This window comes from Rhipicephalus microplus, chromosome 9, assembly GCF_043290135.1.
Source record: "Rhipicephalus microplus isolate Deutch F79 chromosome 9, USDA_Rmic, whole genome shotgun sequence".
In the NCBI taxonomy this organism is placed as follows: domain Eukaryota; kingdom Metazoa; phylum Arthropoda; class Arachnida; order Ixodida; family Ixodidae; genus Rhipicephalus; species Rhipicephalus microplus.
In genome coordinates, this window is record NC_134708.1 from 100,140,903 (window position 1) to 100,165,564 (window position 24,662).

Sequence of the window (24,662 nt, forward strand, 5' to 3'; positions counted from 1 at the left end):
ACTCTCATTGAGTAATGAGCCAAACGGTTTGGTAACAAGGACGCTTGAAAAGTCAACAATTCTCTTTTTTACGAGTGAACAAGCACATTGAGTCATTTTCCATGGCCAAATTGTGTTGGCCTGTCAGTCCTGACTTGGACAGTAGCCTCGTTCTAGCATTCTTTCCAAGCGGAACAAATAACGCACGTGTGGCTTGTGAGGTGTGTGTGTGTGCGAACAGCTATACAGCGACTCACAACGAATCACAAAATGAAGCTCTAGCTCTGTTGAAATATTTTAAAATCCTACTATCTCTCATTGTAAAGAGTGCTTTTCTGCGCAACTACTTCACAAGAGGAGAAGCCAATCCCACCAAGTGGCACTTGGGAAACATTTATTGGCAAAAATTTCATGACGTAACAAACGGCAATACAGTAACAATGTTTGTTTGCCTTATAACAACGAAACCAAACAAGGGAAAAGTTCGTGAGAAAGTGGAAGCTTGAACAGACGAATTATTATCAACAAAAGACAGACGTCAGCAGCATGTCCTCCACCTTTTTATCCCGTCCAAGTAACTGGATGCAGCCTCATCGCTATATGCAGAGCTGTGTTTCCCTATTCAGCAACTTCTTTCCTAATCACCGTGTATGTGTACACGTTCATCCCTCCCCCCCCCCCATACGGCTGAATGGAAGGAGCAGACGAGTGAATTTGCTTGCTGTCGTCTTTTCTTCTCTTGCTGAAGCTCAGGAGAACAATCGCAATGGCAGACCTTTGTACTACCACTCTGTCGGAGCTTACATATATATATAGTATGATTTGTTCACGTACATAAAAGACAAGTTACTAATTAAGTGTTGCATAAACGTAATTATGTTTTACCATTGAACCAGACGACGAGCCTAGTGAATGCGAGAGCTTTTATTATTATTGCGATGCCATGCGTGGAATACTTGGTACAGCTTCAGTTAAGTCTTGACAGCTCAATAAAAAGGCAAAGCAAAGCTCTGAAAAAAATGGAACACAGGAAGAGAGGCCCAACTGAAAGCGTGGTCATATGTTATTCAAAAAGCTGCTTTTTTGCTATAAGAAATGATTTTTAAGTTTTTTGTCTTTTTCTGTCAAAGAAATCAGAATGATTTCTCGAAGGCCAATTGCCCCCGACTAAGATGCGTAATCGATTGCCTGCACAGGACAATAGAGGCACCAAAAGCTCGTGCAGGATTTCAATGTTTGCTTCTTTCGCATAATATTCTTTTTTTCCTGAACTGTCCACAAAAAGAAAGAGTGCCTAATTATAGCGCTGACGTGATAAACACACATAGAACGTGAAAGCTCCTTATTGTACAGAAAACACTTTGGGTGGCGTGCCTGTGCTCTCTTGCAATATTATTCAAACAAATACAACTAATGGGGGCAGCAGCAGCACATCAATAACAACCTTTGTGTCACGTGCAGCTTCAAGTTCCACACGCTGCATTGTCAGCCTTCGGTAATCTATCAGTCGGAAAAAAAAAACTACAGCTCGCTGAACTTTTTCTTAAAAGAGGGAAACCTTTTTAACGGGCGTTTTTTCTTTGTTCATCAATATATATCTGAGTCGGCAAAAGGCTTGCGAAATAACACAATTCGCAACAATAAAAATGCCGTGATGCTGGCACAAAAGATGAAATTTCATTCCCAAATAAAAGTAACGAGCGAAAAAAAAAGAAAAATAGCATTAGGCTAGTAAGATGACGAAGCATATGTGAGAACAATTACGCAATTTGTCTTTTTTTTCTAAGCAAATCAACTTGAGAAGCTAGAAAGATAGTTTAAGAACAGTATTTTGTGGCTAAAAGCACGTCGATTTCATGCCGTGGAAGTTAAAAATATAAAAACTAGAAATCTGTCTTCCCCGGTTGGAAAAAAAAACGAACACAGTGAAGACTGGATGCAACAAAAGATGCAGGGATACCAAGCTCTCACTAACGCAGAAAGAAGTATATTGCGGCAAGAAAACACTTTGGAAGTAAAGCAACACAACAAGGGGCACGGCTAATAAGGGTGGCTAATGCGAAAAACCTGTCTATACTGAGGTGCCTGAGAGCAATTATTGTGTGATAACAACAAGTTTCCTAACTTTATATATTATTTATTCTACCTAGAAGATAATAAAGGGCAAGATATGCAAAACAAACGAGATTAAGATCGAGAAGTACGTGGGCATTCAGTCAACTCGCTGCTTTAGAAAGAATTCGCGACAGCCCCACGCACAGTTCGAATCATGACCATACATGAGAAAGTTTAGATAAAGCTTTGTTTTGTCAAAAGTTTTGCAAAAACAGAAAAAAAATCCTTCCGGTATAGAGGTACAGGGATACAAATACAAGAATACAAGTACTAGCGTACTTCATTTTTTTTTTACTTCTGCATTGCTCCTGCTTGAAAAGACATCCATAAAGTGCAGGATGATATTCCGAATATGGTTTCAAATTCTTCAAACTCACTCGAACCACTAATTTAATGTTGTGAATGAAATTTGATCCTACCATATTAGGACACCATCGAATTTTTTATGACACAAAAACAAAAAAATAACATGGCAAATAGTTTTGATGCGTGCATCGGGAAAAAGGAGAGAGAAAAATAGGAAAAACATGAACTACATTTTCTTTAGTACACCAAGGGCCACGTATAGCGTGATGCAACTTGCCAACCTTTAGGTTCTGATACAGCCGATGCATTTACCCTGGGAAAGGAACAAGAATAAACAAGAAGTTACAGAATAATGCGACGAAGAAGTTGCTCTCGTTACTACACATTCAAAGCCGAAACCATTTCATAGTAGAAAGGCACTTTGCAGTCACAAACATTTTCACCGCTGCTCCGATTCTATTATATTCGTTGTATTCGTTGTTCCGATTATATTCGATGTACTCGCTGCATTTGCGTAATAAAGATACAGCTTTAGCGAGGAAACTTAAAGATCACGTGCCCTTTCACTTTTTTTTTTGACAGATTAAGAACAGTGGCAAATATCGTGACTGTAAAATGTATACAAACTCTTCACATTTCAAAAAGAAAGAAGGGCAAACGGAGAGTTTTTTGTTCTAGTACGCCAACGACTACTGTACGCTGACCGCTTGAAATGGGAAAAAAAGTGAGTAGGTATTTGAGCGAATGTTGATTGCAGAACGGGAAACACCACAATAAAGGAAGTTAGTGCTTTCCATCAAAAACAAGGGCTACCGGAGGGAATAGTATTGTTTCAATGGAAGAAAGAGAGCGTATGTATCGACGTCTTTCAGAAAACGGCGCTGACTGCCTCGAGCGTGGTGCACTTAACATTAGATTCTACAGGCAAAAAAAAAACAACAAGAACAAGAGGGCATTCCGTCGTCCAGAATATCTCGCAATGCAGTCACAAGCGAAGCGTTTCGAACCTGGTTCTCGCCAAATAGGGATGCAATATATATAAACCCATATCGCTGCGTTTCCAGAACGAATAAATGCACGTGCACGGAGATTGAGCATGGATCACGGTTTTGCCTCATCATTATCATGCAACGCAGTGAAGGCTATACTCCTGTCGGAAAGTCTGAAGCGAGCATCACCGGGGTGGGCGTCTCAAAGATGTAGGGAACGGTAATGCACTGCTAAGCAAAAACAACCTGACCTTTCAGTGTTCACCCAGTGTCATGCACGTGAATTGGCTGCGCGCATGCTGTGATCTGTTCCTACGTCATTGAATTTCGCAAGGCTATTGGATGACCAGATTCAAAGTAGGCTTCGCACCGCTGCACAGAATAGATGAAACTGGCGCTGACGACGGGAACCCGTTGTGGAAGTCTCCTCAGATGGGAACAAAGTTGATGCATATGTGTATGTACTCTGCACCGACAACTACATTTTTGTTTCATTATAGCTGGTGACGCACGTCAGAAACAGAAGCTGGCAGACTAAATAAGTGCTCCGTTCAAGACTACAACACTGCTACCCGTACTATATTGTTTCAAAAGTAATGCGGTAACCCTCGAGGCATTGCCATCGGCATATGACTTGAATAGAGTGAACTCACAGTTATCTCACCGTTAGGTATATTACCCTTTTCTAGGATTGAAATGGTAAAGAAAATACAGCCGTTCGATGTAGCTTATTCGGATTACTCAATATAAAATCAAGACTTTTACGTACGAAAACTAGGTTAAGATTGCATGTGAAGCCGCAGTGTAGTCTTCCTGAAATGTCAACTATGTGGTGTTGTCCAGCGAGCAGAAATTTTGAATTTACGAAGATCCAACATTTCGCCTGCGTACAGCCTACAAGCACACTAAAATTATTATTACGCACTATAATAATAACTATTTTGGACATTCGCCACACTTGTACATTTGCCTATAGCTTTGTGTGGTTATTCCCAAACTTCATCTCATCACGCTGCACGCACATGTAATAAAGAAGTTCGTTATTTCAACATTATCACCACTCGCCAGGGTAAAAAGAACAAAAAAAAAACTACCTGTCTGTCTGGTGCTCTATCGCTATCCTTGAATTCACTTGAATGAAGCAGCTGAGTTCAATTTCACCAGGTAGGATTGCATTTGCAGTCCATAGTGGTGACTTCGAAAGCAGCAACGACTGCTAAAGTTTTCGCAAGTTTCAAAACCCGTATGTATGAGAAACTTCACAGGTTTTTTGTGCATTAGCCTAACATAATTGAAAGGCAAAATTGATCTCCTTTTTCTTCACTGTTGATTGTGTTGATGCGTTTGCCCCGAAACAGTCCTGCCCATAACAAGATTTGACATAGACATTGCCTCCAAGATCGAAGGCATTAAAAGCTTCAAACACATCACGTGGCTTTTCAGGTTTTTCGGCATCGCCCACCTTAGATCAAGTGACGGTGTGACGTGATGACGTCACCACGAGAGCTTCTGCTATGTAACGCTATGTTATCATGATGCACCAAATTTTCAATATCTATGATTTCGAGGTCACATCACATGGTGAGACATCGTATGCTGGTGTCTTGCATCATTGGCGTTGACACCAACTCCAATGGTCACGTTTTGAGGCATCAAAGTGTTTTGCCCAAATAATTGGTAAAGCTCGTTTAATGCAATGAACTCATACGAGTTCATTAGGATTCTAGCCTTGATCCACTCACAAGTTCGCTTTAGCCAACTCCTGATGTCACGTAGCTGATTAAATATAAATTCGTATAAGTCCCTGTACCACCAGTGCTGCTGCACGAATTACAGCAGAAACAGTATTAGCTAATATAAGCAGAATACTTAATTGCATCTAATATGTTTGATCGGATCAATGCTTTTGAATGGTGGCTGGAATGAGCTAGGCGTTCTCAGGAAGAGAAGGAATGGAAGACATGAAAGGCAGAGAGGTATACCAGACGCATGTCTGGTTTGTTACCCTGCACTGGAGGACGGGGTGAGAGAATAAAAGAAAAGAAAGAGAGAAGTGAAGGGCAACGTGTGGGTACATGTGGCCTTCACGATTACACACTTATAAGCGGTCACGTAGTCCGGTCGTCTTTAGAAAACCTAGAAATGCTCGCGTCGCTTTGCTGGCTGGCGACGCAGCTTCCACGTGGCAATCAAAACTTTACTCGCAGGTTTCTTTTCTTTTTTGTCCATAGGACGTGGAGATGCCGGACGCCCGGAGAGCGGAAGCGATGCGTGCTTACGGTTGGCAGACAGCTTCCGAAAGAGTGCCTCGCTGTCGTCTTGTCGGCACCTTCGTTGACTACATATATAGTTCCATGCTACTTTACCGCGCACAAAACATTCAGACAGTGGCGCTTTTTCTGTTGGTTTATTTTCTTCTTTTAGGAGGAAGCTCTTTATAGCGGCACCCGTTCGTCCCTCGAAGCCGTTGTAGTATGTAACAAGTATAACATTTTGACCTCCAAGGTGGTGCTGGTGAGAGATTTCTTCTGTGCGTTGTTGAACAATAAAAAATGGTGCTCAATGTATATGTCACTGGCTGTTGATGGAGAATGAGAGACAGAAGCATTCGGATTTTAGTTAACGTGCACGTTGCGATCCCCATTAGTAGCAATTGGCATGTACATTGAGCACTATCTGACAAGAAAGGGTTGCTACGTTATACTCACTGAGTGTAACCTCCTTAGTTTTAGATAGGTTTAGCGAGGGTTGAGCCGCAGTGCCATGAATACATTGAACTAGTATACACTATGAATGAACTCGAGGTGGGCAAAGGTGGGAAGTAGATACGAAGCGCAAGCCGAAAGAAAGTAAAAGCCGAAGTATCCTGTTTCTCATTTCCCATTAGCAGCCATTGGCATGTGCATTGAGCACTCTCTGACAAGGAAAGGTTGCTACTTTATATTCGCTGGGTGTAACCTCCTTGGTTTAAGAAAGGTTTATCGAGCGTTAGGCCACAGTGCCATGAATACAATGAACTAGTATATACCATGAGCGAACACAAGCGACAGACCCTAACACGAAAATCATGACATGCGTGTCATGTAACAATATCGCTACATGCCACGCTCATGATGCGCTCGTGGCCATTTCGCCAGCGTCACATAGAGCAAATTTGGTTTTACATTAAGTGAATGGATGACGAAAGTATGTGATTGGTGCAAACATGCTAATGATTAGATGCGTGTCATGGAACAACATGACTACATGTCACGCTCATGATGCGCTGGCAGCCGTTTCACCAGCTTCACTTATACCAAATTTGGTATTAGGGGACATGAATGAATGACGAAGGTACGATACTCGTGCAAGCATGATAAACATGAAATGCGTGCCGTGTAACAATATGACTACAAGCTACGCTTATGATGCGCTTGCAGCCGTTTCGCTAGCTTCACACGTACATACTCGGTATTACGTGACGCGAATGGACGACATAGGTAAATGACACGTCCAAACATGATAATCGCGACATGCGTGTCATGTAACAGCACGACTACATGCCCCACTCATGACTCGCTCGCGGCCATTTCGCTAGCTCCACATATGCCAAATTTGGTATTATGTGATGTCAATGGATGATGAAGGTATGTGACTGGTACAAACATGATAGTCATCAGATGCCTGTCATGTTCGAACATGACTAGATGGCATTGTCAAGGCGCCAATACATTTCGACGTGAGGCGGTGTGCGTGCTCGCCGGCGTTCATTTTGTCGCGTCACGCTGGCGTACGGACGCCAGGCGCCGCAAATTTGCCATATACTCACAGGCGCGCGCCGCGCTGCGTTGCTTTGGCGCATGCTCGTTTCAGCGTGTCCGGTGTTCCTCCTTCATGAAAAGAGGGAGACGCAGTGTTGTGTGGGTAACGCATCAGCGTGAATTGCACGCCGGTTGCCGTCGGGCCTCGCCGACGGACGCTGGTTACGCCGGTCGCGCCTGGCGTGAATACAGAGTGGTAGCGTTTTGCTAACGTAGCCTCGCTGTGGGCAGCGTCCGTGCCCTTCAACGCTACATTGGAGTATGTTGGGCCCTTGATGATGCGTTCGCGGCCGTATTGCTAGCTCCACGTGTACCAAATTTCGTGTTACGTGGCGTCAAACGATGACAAAATATATGACTGGTGCAAACAAGATAATCCTGACACGTTGTCAAGTAAGAGCATGACAACATACCACGATTATAGCGTGCTCGCGGCCGTTTCACTAGCTCCACATATACTAAATTTTGTATCACGTGACGTGAATAGATTACGAAGGTAAACGATACATCTAAGCATAATAATCATGAGACGGAAGTCATGTACAGCATCATTTACCTCCGCCTCATAACGTTGTGCTGATTTTAAAGTGACATATCAACGTTTCTTATTCGTGCTTCGCGTTTCATCGATTCCCACTGTACGTAGGAGCTGCCAATTTTTTAATTGAGAAGGAAACACACACACGTTCACCAGAAATAAAAAAGATTGTAGAACATGATGAAATATCTAACTGGGACAAGTAGTGCTGACTTAATCTCCAATAAAATTTGTCTTGAATTTGGTGCTTAGTAAAAGAAAACTAGTACCAGAAGGGCGCACATTTTGAGCACTCTATATCTGGCCAGAAACTTTCTTGATGGGTTGCAAAGCAATGCACGTGCTAGAATATAGCCCGATTGACGGCTTTCAGCTCTCCCATAGTAGAGTACCGAGTACTCTAAATCGTTAAGCTCTTTTTCCAAACACGTGAACAAATACAAAGCCGGAAGCTAGAACGACTGTTTATTTATGGAGAACTTGTGTCCGTCAACAAAATACACAAAGGTTGTCCTGAGCTTGCTAGTGAAAACCTTGTCAACGACTTCTTTTTGCGTTTCGCCGCATGCCACTCCTTCGAAAAACCGCCAGCCTTCTTTTTCCAGTGCGTGGTGTGGTGACACTTGCAGACAGCGTTGCATGGCACATTTGGCTTGGCGCGTTTGTCTTGTCACTCGGTGCGGCAGAATTCATGAGAGCAGGAAGCGGCGCAAGACTTCGGTAGGTGCCTAAGCACATGCGGCAATATTGTCATGTAGTCATGATGTCTACGAAAGCAACAATCAGTGGGTCAAAGAATAATCTTAATTGGGTTGAACTTGTGACAATGCAAACAACTGAAAGTCAGATTAACGCGCTGGCTCTGACGGCGGCGAACAGAGTTGGCCGTCAATCAACTGACAAGCGGGGAAGTGCGTCGGCATTTATACACAAGCCACCGAAAAAAAATTCCAGCGTTATCACTCGTGCCCACATAGGTTTAGAAGACACCGTAGAGTTCGCGCACTGCACGTAATCACATGGCAAGGTTCCTCGATTATCTCGGTAGTACTTGGTCATTCGGCTCACTTTGCGCAAGGCAGCACTTGCAGTGTAACGGGGCAATAACGAAAGTCGTGGAAGGAATGTGGCAAAAGTTGAATCAACCTTCAGTTGATTGATGAGTGATATGAGGGATCTCCACACCACCATATATGATTATGAGAGCAAGCATAGCGGAGATCTCTGGATATTTCCATCCCCTCACGTTCTTTAACGTGAACTCAAATGTGAGCACATGGGTTACGGCATTTTCGCCTCCATCGAAAATGTTACCGCTGCAGCCGAGATTCGATCCCGTGACCTGCGGGTCAGCAGCCGAGTACTTTAGCCTTTGGACCACCACGGCGGGGAACCTTCAGTTGGGAATGGCGTTCCTGCATTGTGCGTCTTTCTTTGATGATACGGCATACTATTATTCAGGAAGTTAGATATTTCCTATTTCCGCAATCAATGAATTCATTGTCATAGCAGTTGTACATAAAATTCATTCGGGCCAACTTTGACCACGCTGGTGTGTTTAGTATCACGTCTATATGTAGATTGCACCGCTCCTCACATAGCATGTTATTCGTGCGATTGAAAGCTAAAGAGGGTTCCTGAAGATCCCTAATCAAGTAGCAAGAAAACAGGCCCACGTCTTTCCCAGCACGAGGGGCTGAAAAAGACTGAGGCTGCTGTTTAAGGACATCCTTAAACGCTACTCAGTACGATGCCTGCTAACACTGTACTATGCGTATTGTTAATGGTGTCGTTTTTGTGCTCCTGACTTGGTCCCTCTCTTTGCCATTGGCTTTCTATGCGGTTTGTTTCCGCATTTTTTTCCAGGGCTAAGGGTAGGAAACGACTGTTCGCAGTCATAACTTTTCTCACTCTCTACCCGTCACGTCATCTGTAGATGTTTTCTCGGTACTTGGGCGCATACGAATAAGTTACTTTCGAACTGACGTCTGAAACCAGAAGCCAGCGTGACGTGCAAGTACGCGTCACACTGCCGATTGACGACTCATCGCACTTCGTCGCACTAATCATGTTTCAGCAATGGATCGATCAGGCTGCATTCTGCAGGTGCCGGTGGCAATTCGGCGCACACTCACAGTGCAATAAAAGCCTCAGCCGCTGGGTTTAGCGCAACTCGACAGCGACTGAACAACGACTTGCTACATAAACGTGGAACTTCCATTAAAGCATGAAATCCGGAAAACCACCCAAGGCAGAATATATCAAAAGTCGTGCATTACTGCGTTAGCGTCGAAGTTGTGCCTAATCCCTTAGGCGGTTCTTCTTTGTGGACAATCGCATTAGGAGCCAATCAAGGTGAATGCAGCGACCGTCTCTAACAGTTCACACGGCCATTTCCTGCCAGGCCTTAACAGGACTCTATAGCTTCATGCATTGTATATTCGTGCATTGCGGAAAAACCTTTATGAAAGAGTCGTTCCTCGCATGATGCAAAGCTACCCTAGGGTCAGTAAAGCACGCTTAGTTAGTTTGTAAATACCCGGTTAATGAGGCTATTTCTGCATATCCACTCAGCATAGTGGCTAGTTGTTGGACAAATAAGCTTCAGAAACCCTTTTGCTTGAAGCACATTTTTTTATTTCTGGATCTGGAAAGATAGTAGGAATGATTATGAAAATACAGGCATGTTCACTCGAGGAACAGTCCGGTTTGCTACACTGTATTTCAGAAGGAGAAAAGCGGGCATGAAAGAAAGAAAGAAAAAAATAAGAGCGTTTGACAGTGGGAGCTGTGTTTGAAGATGTAAATGAATAGGGGGAATCTAAACTATGCGCTAGTTTTCAAATTGCGTAAAATTTCTTCCTTATCTGCCGTCACAAAGCGTAAAACTCCTTTTCTATAGTGTCCGGAAATTATCCCCTAACTAAACACTAGCGAGTGCTAAAATGGCATAACGATGCTATAATTTCACCACGTTCACCCAGCGGCTTGAGATTGTCCACACAGCCTTCAGGAAATATATCGGCGTGCTCGATGTCCTCCATTGTAAACTACTTATCGCTCCGGTCAACGTATCATCATCAGATTTTGAATAATTCAACTAAAGAAAAAACTCGGGCACATTTGTCAGAATACTACCACCTCCGTCTATTCGCCTGAAATCGCAACAGTTGGTATTATTCGAAAAGTGTATTTTCTAAACCAGCGTTCCAGCAAAAATGTTAGAAAACACAAACAAACCAAGTCATCGTGCATTGCATGACCCACAGACAGCTTATGCTCGTTTGGTAAGCTTCCACACACACAGTGGAGAGTTTCATAGGTGGTCGAACGATGATGTTGTCTTCCAAGAATCGCAGCGGGGCTTGGGTGGCTTTCTGGGCTGATATACTTGGAGACCATGCACCCAAGATCTTTTGCTGAGTATAAGGTGGGGAAAACCACCGGTGTGCAATCCGAATTTCCTTCTATCTCTTTCTCTGTTACTTCCTCATTCCCTTCTACCCACGTGCTAAATAGCAAGCTGTACGTACTCAAGTTAACTTCTTTACGTTTCTTATATTCTTTCTCTATCTTGTGAGACCAACTTCCCGTGCGTTCTCTCTCCAGTCTTTCTTTCTTCTTGCTTGAAACTATCCCACTCCTTTCTCCTTTGGGTGGGGTAAGACACCAGCCCTCCTAGACCGGTTAACATGCCTACCTTTCTTTTACTTCATGTGTATTGCTTTCTTCTCTCTCTTGCGGACATCATCCAACCTTGGTAGGGCAGCATTGCGACAAGAGGTGGAGTCAGAGACGTTATTTCGGTTTTCTCAACTCGTCCAGTACCGGAGACAGCACAACGAGTTTTACCACTCCTACCGATGACGATCTGGTCTCGTCCACCATTAGATAGCATTTTAGGGGTCCGCCTTCAAGGTACCTGGTTCATTATTCTCTGTTTTCTCTCGTTTCAACAGTTAAAGCAATAACAGTGTAAAATCACGCCTAAAAACTGCATGATAGTCAAGAAATGACTTTGTTCATGTAACTGATGCACCCAGTATTGTAAAATGGCGTCCTCCTCTGTGTGATAGGGGTGCAACCCTGTGGGAACAGTGTGGTTCAGAAAAACAGCAGTTGCTTGTCGAACGACAATGATGGAGAAATCTACGCAAACGAGCTGATACAGCTTTGATTTCCGGCAGTGCAGAAATGTGACACAGATGCTACCACAATTTTTTTATCTGTGTCTAACTTTCGCGCTCTTTGAAATAACTATGTGTACACTTTGAAAAGCCTGCTTGATCACCATTTTGAAGATACACCTGTCTTTCAGAGGCAAGGGGTGGATGACTCATTGTACACTCGCCTATCCCTGCCATTTTGTACGAGGTCGTGGTCCTAGTCAAGCCCATGAAGAGGCTTTCTTACCCCGGCCATCAGCATCCCAAATGATTGTATGTTGTAATAAATATATAGTTCAAAATAAAGTTCAAACGTTTTCCGGCTTGCCCGCCTACTATCTTTAATACAGAATTCTTGCAATGTGTATCTGGTTAGATAATTTGGCAGACGGTTTAGAGAACTGTAATATATACTGTGGGGGAGCACTGAGCTGAAGAGAGGCTTGAAAATAGCGCGCTGTAAAGTGCGATACGCTAAACATTATGAGCCTAGAACAAAAAGGTAACAATTTAATTCGTAATCATTTATAAGAAAGCAATATTTGTGTTTAAAAAGAGTGGGTAACAATATAGAGCACTAGGTACTCTACTATGAAAGGTCATAAAGCCATCCCGTGAGCCTCGCACTTGAGCCAAAGCAACCAAGCAAAGCCAATGTATATTAAGAAAAGGAAGTTTATTTTACACTTATCTTGTACATACACAAACTAAACATCGCAAACAAGTAAAGACAGTGTATACATCTTACAAATGAGCACCAATATCTAATTAATTACTGGGTATCCAAATGTTACAAGCCAAAGCAAAATTAAAATGAATGAAGTTAATCACATTTCACAGAACATCGTGAATGCATGTGTACTAGCGTGGGCGCATGGCTAGTACGGAACAACTTGAAACATCAGCTGTCCCTCTCTTACTCTGAAGAAACGTGTGTGCCATCGGCAAAAAAAATCCTCTTCGCCATGCGTTCCCAGCTGCTGATCTAGGTAATTCCACACAAGAAGCCGTATTTTCTGGAGTGCTGGCTAGGCGCCTCTATGAGGCTCGTGGCGCACTTCCGCTAAACACCGTCGCCACCACAGTACGTACAAGGTCACTGTAAAGACCAGTCTTGCAAACAACCCACGTTCTGTTCCCATGGGCACTGTGCGAAAGCCAAAGAGGCGTTTTACCATGTGCCAGACGCCCCTTGCCACCGAGCACTAAAACAGAGCATGTTGAGTCGTCTCTCTTTAGCCGCAGTTTGGACAGTAGTCATTTGGAACGGCTCCCCGATATGCTAAGCGGTCACGCGTAGGCAATGCCCTCCATCTTCTCAACCAATCAAACTCGCGCACCTTGTTAGTTTTTTTTTTCATGCCGGATGCTTTTTCTTCCTTTTTGCTCAGTGTGCTACTTGTCACCATTTCGCTTATTTGCTGTGAAGAAACATCTTTCAGACTGCATGAATCTATTGATTCCACTGTTGGTTTTGAGCCACTGGCACCTCTGTGAAACAAGCGGAATGTGTGTTGAAAAAAAAAAGTGTTTAACGACTTAGAGTAATTGGTACTCTACTATGAGAGAGCAGAAAGCCGTCCCGGTCAAAGATGGTATTGCGTCTTGTGTGTGCTTAAAAAAAGTGGTCAACGATATAGAGTACTAGGTACTCTACGATGAGAGAGCATAAAGCCGTCCCGTGGGCCTCACGCTTGATAATGCACCATTGCCGAAACTTACGCCATGAACGAGTTCACGACGAGATGGCATAACAACAAGAGCGTTTCAGCAGAACTACATTGTGACCGTTGGAGTCCAACCTACAAAAATTCGCTGGGCAAACTCTTATGTTTCGCCAACATGAATGGCACCAGTTTCCTGTCTAATTAGTTTTTTAGCTAGTTGGCTCATATTTTTATATACAGCACTTCACAAAACCCTGTCCAGATCTTATAGCAGCACCACTAAACTGTTTAAGAAGTACTTCAAAAAGAAATACTAAACTTTGTCAACATAAAGGTAGCACTTCGAAGGGGGATAAACAAGAACTTGGCAGCCAATCTACGAAGCCAAGGTTGATATTGGAGTGAAGCTCCTTGGACGAATATGAAATATATTTAAATGGTTATTTAATGATTACGACGGTGCCAGGTGGCTGCCAGGTAGCTGCCAGGGAGCGCGACGGACCCTGGTAGAGTCGGTTGCGCTTCGCGCCACCAAGAACAGGCGTTGTTGTAACCTTGCCATCAGTAATAGTCTGAATATTATACATAGTTTATTTTAAAAGCGAAGCATTTCTTAGCGAACTTTAGCGACTTTATATCTATCTATCTATCTATCTATCTATCTATCTATCTATCTATCTATCTATCTATCTATCTATCTATCTATCTATCTATCTATCTATCTATCTATCTATCTATCTATCTATCTATCTATCTATCTATCTATCTATCTATCTATCTATCTAGCCGCCTACGACATTTAGCTCTCCTGGCCTTCACAATAATAGTATCAATAGCAAAATTGGAATGGCATAACATGACTGTACAACAAATTAACTAATCATAACATGAAAACAAAAACATGGATGTCATGAACATTATGATTTACATATGGTCTTGCTGCTGTTCTGGTGGTTTAATTAACATGACATATTGCAAATATGGTATGGTATGATATGACTGCATGGCAAACATGAGTGACCAACCTTGACGTAGAAATCATCACATCCACGTCATTATTTTTACGTTGTGAATAGTCATGGCAACACGCCACGCTCATAGTACGCTCGTGGTCGTCTCGCTATCTTCACCTATACTAAATATGCTATTACGGGACGTGAATGAATGATGAAGGTACATATGCCTGGTGGAAACATGATAATCATATACAATCAAAAGATGCGTGCATGTAAGAACGTGACTGCATGCCAAGCTCATGATGTGCTCGCGGCCCTTTCGCCAGCGTCAGATATACCAAATTTGGGGTTACCTAACGTCAATGAATGACGAAGGTATATGACTGGCGCAGACATGATAATTATGACATGAGTGTCCTGTAAGAACATGACAACATACCACGCTCATTATGCTGTTACGGTCATTTTGCTTGCTTCACATATAGCGAATTTGGTATCACGTGACGTAAATGGACGACGAAGGCAAATGACACGTCCAAAAATGATAATCATGATTTGCCTGTCATGCGAAACGTGATTATATTCTACACTTATAACGTGCTTGCGGTCGTTTCAATAGTTCCACACATACAGAATTCGGCATCAGGTGTCGTGGTTAGACGACGAATATGAATTACACGTAAAAAATGATAATCATTATGTGCGTGTCATTGGAAACATGACTTAAAGTTACGCTCATAGCGTACTCGCAGCCGTTTCGCTAGCTCAACATCTACGAAACTTGGTATCACGTGACGTTAAGAATCACGAAGGTAAATGACACGTCCAAACGTGGTAATCATGACATGCGTGTGATGTAAAACATGGGTACGTACATGCTACGCTCATAGCGTGCTTGCTGCCGTTTCGCAAGCTCGACATATCACATCACGTAATACTAAATTTGATATCACGTGACGTGAATAGACGACTAAAATAAATGACATATCCAAACATGACATTCATGGCATGAAAGTAATGTACGGCATAATTTACGTCCGTGTCGTAACGTATCAACTTTCCTCATTCCTGATTCGCATATCATCAATTCCCTCAGTACGTGGGATCTGGCAGTTTTTTGGACGTTCATGTTTTTCTTATGATTTTCATGTTCATCGATGTCACATGTAGTAAACTGAGATAACCATGTCCTGTTTCTGAATTTTTCTAGAGAAACCCTAAAATGCTTATCGAAGAGCCAAGCCAACCTTGCCTGAAATTTGATCCTACCATATTAGGACACCATCGAATTTTTTATGACACAAAAACAAAAAAATAACATGGCAAATAGTTTTGATGCGTGCATCGGGAAAAAGGAGAGAGAAAAATAGGAAAAACATGAACTACATTTTCTTTAGTACACCAAGGGCCACGTATAGCGTGATGCAACTTGCCAACCTTTAGGTTCTGATACAGCCGATGCATTTACCCTGGGAAAGGAACAAGAATAAACAAGAAGTTACAGAATAATGCGACGAAGAAGTTGCTCTCGTTACTACACATTCAAAGCCGAAACCATTTCATAGTAGAAAGGCACTTTGCAGTCACAAACATATTCACCGCTGCTCCGATTCTATTATATTCGTTGTATTCGTTGTTCCGATTATATTCGGTGTACTCGCTGCATTTGCGTAATAAAGATACAGCTTTAGCGAGGAAACTTAAAGATCACGTGCCCTTTCACTTTTTTTTTGACAGATTAAGAACAGTGGCAAATATCGTGACTGTAAAATGTATACAAACTCTTCACATTTCAAAAAGAAAGAAGGGCAAACGGAGAGTTTTTTGTTCTAGTACGCCAACGACTACTGTACGCTGACCGCTCGAAATGGGAAAAAAAGTGAGTAGGTATTTGAGCGAATGTTGATTGCAGAACGGGAAACACCACAATAAAGGAAGTTAGTGCTTTCCATCAAAAACAAGGGCTACCGGAGGGAATAGTATTGTTTCAATGGAAGAAAGAGAGCGTATGTATCGACGTCTTTCAGAAAACGGCGCTGACTGCCTCGAGCGTGGTGCATTTAACATTAGATTCTACAGGCAAAAAAAAAAAACAAGAACAAGAGGGCATTCCGTCGTCCAGAATATCTCGCAATGCAGTCACAAGCGAAGCGTTTCGAACCTGGTTCTCGCCAAATAGGGATGCAATATATATAAACCCATATCGCTGCGTTTCCAGAACGAATAAATGCACGTGCACGGAGATTGAGCATGGATCACGGTTTTGCCTCATCATTATCATGCAACGCAGTGAAGGCTATACTCCTGTCGGAAAGTCTGAAGCGAGCATCACCGGGGTGGGCGTCTCAAAGATGTAGGGAACGGTAATGCACTGCTAAGCAAAAACAACCTGACCTTTCAGTGTTCACCCAGTGTCATGCACGTGAATTGGCTGCGCGCATGCTGTGATCTGTTCCTACGTCATTGAATTTCGCAAGGCTATTGGATGACCAGATTCAAAGTAGGCTTCGCACCGCTGCACAGAATAGATGAAACTGGCGCTGACGACGGGAACCCGTTGTGGAAGTCTCCTCAGATGGGAACAAAGTTGATGCATATGTGTATGTACTCTGCACCGACAACTACATTTTTGTTTCATCATAGCTGGTGACGCACGTCAGAAACAGAAGCTGGCAGACTAAATAAGTGCTCCGTTCAAGACTACAACACTGCTACCCGTACTATATTGTTTCAAAAGTAATGCGGTAACCCTCGAGGCATTGCCATCTGCATATGACTTGAATAGAGTGAACTCACAGTTTTCTCACCGTTAGGTATATTACCCTTTTCTAGGATTGAAATGGTAAAGAAAATACAGCCGTTCGATGTAGCTTATTCGGATTACTCAATATAAAATCAAGACTTTTACGTACGAAAACTAGGTTAAGATTGCATGTGAAGCCGCAGTGTAGTCTTGCTGAAATGTCAACTATGTGGTGTTGTCCAGCGAGCAGAAATTTTGAATTTACGAAGATCCAACATTTCGCCTGCGTACAGCCTACAAGCACACTAAAATTATTATTACGCACTATAATAATAACTATTTTGGACATTCGCCACACTTGTACATTTGCCTATAGCTTTGTGTGGTTATTCCCAAACTTCATCTCATCACGCTGCACGCACATGTAATAAAGAAGTTCGTTATTTCAACATTATCACCACTCGCCAGGGTAAAAAGAACAAAAAAAACTACCTGTCTGTCTGGTGCTCTATCGCTATCCTTGAATTCACTTGAATGAAGCAGCTGAGTTCAATTTCACCAGGTAGGATTGCATTTGCAGTCCATAGTGGTGACTTCGAAAGCAGCAACGACTGCTAAAGTTTTCGCAAGTTTCAAAACCCGTATGTATGAGAAACTTCACAGGTTTTTGTGCATTAGCCTAACATAATTGAAAGGCAAAATTGATCTCCTTTTTCTTCACTGTTGATTGTGTTGATGCGTTTGCCCCGAAACAGTCCTGCCCATAACAAGATTTGACATAGACATTGCCTCCAAGATCGAAGGCATTAAAAGCTTCAAACACATCACGTGGCTTTTCAGGTTTTTCGGCATCGCCCACCTTAGATCAAGTGACGGTGTGACGTGATGACGTCACCACGAGAGCTTCTGCTATGTAACGCTATGTTATCATGATGCACCAAATTTTCAATATCTATGATTTCGAGGTCACATCACATGGTGAGACATCGTATGCTGGTGTCTTGCATCATTGGCGTTGACACCAACTCCAATGGTCACGTTTTGAGGCATCAAAGTGTTTTGCCCAAATAATTGGTAAAGCTCGTTTAATGCAATGAACTCATACGAGTTCATTAGGATTCTAGCCTTGATCCACTCACAAGTTCGCTTTAGCCAACTCCTGATGTCACGTAGCTGATTAAATATAAATTCGTATAAGTCCCTGTACCACCAGTGCTGCTGCACGAATTACAGCAGAAACAGTAGTAGCTAATATAAGCAGAATACTTAATTGCATCTAATATGTTTGATCGGATCAATGCTTTTGAATGGTGGCTGGAATGAGCTAGGCGTTCTCAGGAAGAGAAGGAATGGAAGACATGAAAGGCAGAGAGGTATACCAGACGCATGTCTGGTTTGTTACCCTGCACTGGAGGACGGGGTGAGAGAATAAAAGAAAAGAAAGAGAGAAGTGAAGGGCAACGTGTGGGTACATGTGGCCTTCATGATTACACACTTATAAGCGGTCACGTAGTCCGGTCGTCTTTAGAAAACCTAGAAATGCTCGCGTCGCTTTGCTGGCTGGCGACGCAGCTTCCACGTGGCAATCAAAACTTTACTCGCAGGTTTCTTTTCTTTTTTGTCCATAGGACGTGGAGATGCCGGACGCCCGGAGAGCGGAAGCGATGCGTGCTTACGGTTGGCAGACAGCTTCCGAAAGAGTGCCTCGCTGTCGTCTTGTCGGCACCTTCGTTGACTACATATATAGTTCCATGCTACTTTACCGCGCACAAAACATTCAGACAGTGGCGCTTTTTCTGTTGGTTTATTTTCTTCTTTTAGCAGGAAGCTCTTTATAGCGGCACCCGTTCGTCCCTCGAAGCCGTTGTAGTATGTAACAAGTATAACATTTTGGCCTCCAAGGTGGTGCTGGTGAGAGATTTCTTCTGTGCGTTGTTGAACAATAAAAAATGGTGCTCAATGTATGTGTCACTGGCTGTTGATGGAGAATGAGAGACAGAAGCATTCGGATTTTAGTTAACGTGCACGTTGCGATCCCCATTAGTAGCAATTGGCATGTACATTGAGCACTATCTGACAAGAAAGGGTTGCTACGTTATACTCACTGAGTGTAACCTCCTTAGTTTTAGATAGGTTTAGCGAGGGTTGAGCCGCAGTGCCATGAATACATTGAACTAGTATACACTATGAATGAACTCGAGGTGGGCAAAGGTGGGAAGTAGATACGAAGCGCAAGCCGAAAGAAAGTAAAAGCCGAAGTATCCTGTTTCTCATTTCCCATTAGCAGCCATTGGCATGTGCATTGAGCACTATCTGACAAGGAAAGGTTGCTACTTTATATTCGCTGGGTGTAACCTCCTTGGTTTAAGAAAGGTTTATCGAGCGTTAGGCCACAGTGCCATGAATACAATGAACTAGTATATACCATGAGCGAACACAAGCGACAGACCCTAACACGAAAATCATGACATGCGTGTCATGTAACAATATGGCTACATGCCACGCTCATGATGCGCTCGTGGCCATTTCGCCAGCGTCACATAGAGCAAATTTGGTTTTACATTAAGTGAATGGATGACGAAAGTATGTGATTGGTGCAAACATGCTAATGATTAGATGCGTGTCATGGAACAACATGACTACATGTCACGCTCATGATGCGCTGGCAGCCGTTTCACCAGCTTCACTTATACCAAATTTGGTATTAGGGGACATGAATGAATGACGAAGGTACGATACTCGTGCAAGCATGATAAACATGAAATGCGTGCCGTGTAACAATATGACTACAAGCTACGCTTATGATGCGCTTGCAGCCGTTTCGCTAGCTTCACACGTACATACTCGGTATTACGTGACGCGAATGGACGACATAGGTAAATGACACGTCCAAACATGATAATCGCGACATGCGTGTCATGTAACAGCACGACTACATGCCCCACTCATGACTCGCTCGCGGCCATTTCGCTAGCTCCACATATGCCAAATTTGGTATTATGTGATGTCAATGGATGATGAAGGTATGTGACTGGTACAAACATGATAGTCATCAGATGCCTGTCATGTTCGAACATGACTAGATGGCATTGTCAAGGCGCCAATACATTTCGACGTGAGGCGGTGTGCGTGCTCGCCGGCGTTCATTTTGTCGCGTCACGCTGGCGTACGGACGCCAGGCGCCGCAAATTTGCCATATACTCACAGGCGCGCGCCGCGCTGCGTTGCTTTGGCGCATGCTCGTTTCAGCGTGTCCGGTGTTCCTCCTTCATGAAAAGAGGGAGACGCAGTGTTGTGTGGGTAACGCATCAGCGTGAATTGCACGCCGGTTGCCGTCGGGCCTCGCCGACGGACGCTGGTTACGCCGGTCGCGCCTGGCGTGAATACAGAGTGGTAGCGTTTTGCTAACGTAGCCTCGCTGTGGGCAGCGTCCGTGCCCTTCAACGCTACATTGGAGTATGTTGGGCCCTTGATGATGCGTTCGCGGCCGTATTGCTAGCTCCACGTGTACCAAATTTCGTGTTACGTGGCGTCAAACGATGACAAAATATATGACTGGTGCAAACAAGATAATCCTGACACGTTGTCAAGTAAGAGCATGACAACATACCACGATTATAGCGTGCTCGCGGCCGTTTCACTAGCTCCACATATACTAAATTTTGTATCACGTGACGTGAATAGATGACGAAGGTAAACAATTCATCTAAGCATGATAATCATGAGACGGAAGTCATGTACAGCTTCATTTACCTCCACCTCATAACGTTGTGCTGATTTTAAAGTGACATATCAACGTTTCTTATTCGTGCTTCGCGTTTCATCGATTCCCACTGTACGTAGGAGCTGCCAATTTTTTAATTGAGAAGGAAACACACACACGTTCACCAGAAATAAAAAAGATTGTAGAACATGATGAAATATCTAACTGGGACAAGTAGTGCTGACTTAATCTCCAATAAAATTTGTCTTGAATTTGGTGCTTAGTAAAAGAAAACTAGTACCAGAAGGGCGCACATTTTGAGCACTCTATATCTGGCCAGAAACTTTCTTGATGGGTTGCAAAGCAATGCACGTGCTAGAATATAGCCCGATTGACGGCTTTCAGCTCTCACATAGTAGAGTACCGAGTACTCTAAATCGTTAAGCTCTTTTTCCAAACACGTGAACAAATACAAAGCCGGAAGCTAGAACGACTGTTTATTTATGGAGAACTTGTGTCCGTCAACAAAATACACAAAGGTTGTCCTGAGCTTGCTAGTGAAAACCTTGTCAACGACTTCTTTTTGCGTTTCGCCGCATGCCACTCCTTCGAAAAACCGCCAGCCTTCTTTTTCCAGTGCGTGGTGTGGTGACACTTGCAGCCAGCGTTGCATGGCACATTTCGCTTGGCGCGTTTGTCTTGTCACTCGGTGCGGCAGAATTCATGAGAGCAGGAAGCGGCGCAAGACTTCGGTAGGTGCCTAAGCACATGCGGCAATATTGTCATGTAGTCATGATGTCTACGAAAGCAACAGTCAGTGGGTCAAAGAATAATCTTAATTGGGTTGAACTTGTGACAATGCAAACAACTGAAAGTCAGATTAACGCGCTGGCTCTGACGGCGGCGAACAGAGTTGGCCGTCAATCAACTGACAAGCGGGGAAGTGCGTCGGCATTTATACACAAGCCACCGAAAAAAAATTCCAGCGTTATCACTCGTGCCCACATAGGTTTAGAAGACACCGTAGAGTTCGCGCACTGCACGTAATCACATGGCAAGGTTCCTCGATTATCTCGGTAGTACTTGGTCATTCGGCTCACTTTGCGCAAGGCAGCACTTGCAGTGTAACGGGTCAATAACGAAAGTCGTGGAAGGAATGTGGCAAAAGTTGAATCAACCTTCAGTTGATTGATGAGTGATATGAGGGATCTCCACACCACCATATATGATTATGAGAGCAAGCATAGCGGAGATCTCTGGATATTTCCATCCCCTCACGTTCTTTAACGTGAACTCAAATGTGAGCACATGGGTTACGGCATTTTCGCCTCCATCGAAAATGTTACCGCTGCAGCCGAGATTCGATCCCGTGACCTGCGGGTCAGCAGCCGAGTACTTTAGCCATTGGACCACCACGGCGGGGAACCTTCAGTTGGGAATGGCGTTCCTGCATTGTGCGTCTTTCTTTGATGATACGGCATACTATTATTCTGGCAGTTAGATATTTCCTATTTCCGCAATCAATGAATTCATTGTCATAGCAGTTGTACATAAAATTCATTCGGGCCAACTTTGACCACGCTGGTGTGTTTAGTATCACGTCTATATGTAGATTGCACCGCTCCTCACATAGCATGTTATTCGTGCGATTGAAAGCTAAAGAGGGTTCCTGAAGATCCCTAATCAAGTAGCAAGAAAACAGGCCCGCGTCTTTCCCAGCACGAGGGGCTGAAAAAGACTGAGGCTGCTGTTTAAGGACATCCTTAAACGCTACTCAGTACGATGCCTGCTAACACTGTACTATGCGTATTGTTAACGGTGTCGTTTTTGTGCTCCTGACTTGGTCCCTCTCTTTGCCATTGGCTTTCTATGCGGTTTGTTTCCGCATTTTTTTCCAGGGCTAAGGGTAGGAAACGACTGTTCGCAGTCACAACTTTTCTCACTCTCTATCAGTCACGTCATCTGTAGATGTTTTCTCGGTACTTGGGCGCATACGAATAAGTCACTTTCGAACTGACGTCTGAAACCAGAAGCCAGCGTGGCGTGCAAGTACGCGTCACACCGCCGATTGACGACTCATCGCACTTCGTAGCACTAATCATGTTTCAGCAATGGATCGATCAGGCTGCATTCTGCAGGTGCCGGTGGCAATTCGGCGCACACTCACAGTGCAATAAAAACCTCAGCCGCTGGGTTTAGCGCAACTCGACAGCGACTGAACAAAGACTTGCTACATAAACGTGGAACTTTCATTAAAGCATGAAATCCGGAAAACCACCCAAGGCAGAATATATCAAAAGTCGTGCATTACTGCGTTAGCGTCGAAGTTGTGCCTAATCCCTTAGGCGGTTCTTCTTTGTGGACAATCGCATTAGGAGCCAATCAAGGTGAATGCAGCGACCGTCTCTAACAAGCCACACGGCCATTTCCTGCCAGGCCTTAACAGGACTCTATAGCTTCATGCATTGTATATTCGTGCATTGCGGAAAAACCTTTATGAAAGAGTCGTTCCTCGCATGATGCAAAGCTACCCTAGGGTCAGTAAAGCACGCTTAGTTAGTTTGTAAATACCCGGTTAATGAGGCTATTTCTGCATATCCACTCAGAATAGTGGCTAGTTGTTGGACAAATAAGCTTCAGAAACCCTTTTGCTTGAAGCACATTTTTTTTATTTCTGGATCTGGAAAGATAGTAGGAATGATTATGAATATACAGGCATGTTCACTCGAGGAACAGTCCAGTTTGCTACCCTGTATTTCAGAAGGAGAAAAGCGGGCGTGAAAGAAAGAAAGAGAAAAATAAGAGCGTTTGACAGTGGGAGCTGTGTTTGAAGATGTAAATGAATAGGGGGAATCTAAACTATGCGCTAGTTTTCAAATTGCGTAAAATTTCTTCCTTATCTGCCGTCACAAAGCGTAAAACTCCTTTTCTTTAGTGTTCGGAAATTATCCCCTAACTAAACACTAGCGAGTGCTAAAATGGCATAACGATGCTATAATTTCACCACATTCACCCAGCGGCTTAAGATTGTCCACACAGCCTTCAGGAAATATATCGGCGTGCTCGATGTCCTCCATTGTAAACTACTTATCGCTCCGGTCAACGTATCATCATCAGATTTTGAATAATTCAACTAAAGAAAAAACTCGGGCACATTTGTCAGAATACTACCACCTCCATCTATTCGCCTGAAATCGCAACAGTTGGTATTATTCGAAAAGTGTATTTTCTAAACCAGCGTTTCAGCAAAAATGTTAGAAAACACAAACAAACCAAGTCATCGTGCATTGCATGACCCACAGACAGCTTATGCTCGTTTGGTAAGCTTCCACACACACAGTGGAGAGTTTCATAGGTGGTCGAACGATGATGTTGTCTTCCAAGAATCGCAGCGGGGCTTGGGTGGCTTTCTGGGCTGATATACTTGGAGACCATGCACCCAAGATCTTTTGCTGAGTATAGGGTTTGGAAAACCACCGGTGTGCAATCCGAATTTCCTTCTATCTCTTTCTCTGTTACTTCCTCATTCCCTTCTGCCCACGTGCTAAATAGCAAGCTGTACGTACTCAAGTTAACTTCTCTACGTTTCTTATATTCTTTCTCTATCTTGTGAGACCAACTTCCCGTGCGTTCTCTCTCCAGTCTTTCTTTCTTCTTGCTTGAAACTATCCCACTCCTTTCTCCTTTGGGTGGGGTAACA

General features: G+C 43.5%; 1 protein-coding gene across 2 annotated transcripts in view; it reads right to left on the reverse strand.

Moving 5' to 3' along the window:
* The window catches only part of LOC119163128 (uncharacterized), a 533,653-nt gene that overhangs the window by 18,330 nt on the left and 490,661 nt on the right, over positions 1–24,662 (reverse strand). The gene's annotated exons all lie outside the window — the stretch shown is intronic.